Raw genomic sequence first — 232 nt, forward strand, 5'->3', positions numbered from 1 at the left:
CAAGCCGCTCTCAGTTCCTCCGCGCTCCCTTCATCCCTCACCAAGCCTCCCTCCGCACCGAGCACGCTCAGCCTCACCGACGCCGGGTCCCCGCAGTCGCCGTGTCCCCCCAGTTCCGGGCTCCGTGTCCGGGACGCTCCGGGGTCTGAGAAGAGGTAAGCAGCTCCGCCGCCTCCTTTGCCTCTTCCAGAGCCTCCGCCGCCGCCGCCGCGCTCCTCCCCCAACTCTTCCC

The 232-nt window shown here is 70.7% G+C and overlaps 1 protein-coding gene across 1 annotated transcript in view; it reads right to left on the reverse strand.

Annotated features, from left to right (window-relative positions):
- Positions 1-219, reverse strand: part of SPATS2 (spermatogenesis associated, serine rich 2) — a 108,881-nt gene extending 108,662 nt beyond the window's left edge. Inside the window, exon 1 of the mRNA XM_015558551.1 lies at positions 78-219. The gene's annotated coding sequence lies outside the window, so the exon portion shown is untranslated. The remainder of the gene's footprint in view (positions 1-77) is intronic.
- Between the last annotated feature and the right edge of the window lie 13 nt (positions 220-232).

The sequence above is a fragment of the Myotis davidii genome, unplaced genomic scaffold, assembly GCF_000327345.1.
Source record: "Myotis davidii unplaced genomic scaffold, ASM32734v1 scaffold290, whole genome shotgun sequence".
Taxonomy (NCBI): Eukaryota; Metazoa; Chordata; class Mammalia; order Chiroptera; family Vespertilionidae; genus Myotis; species Myotis davidii.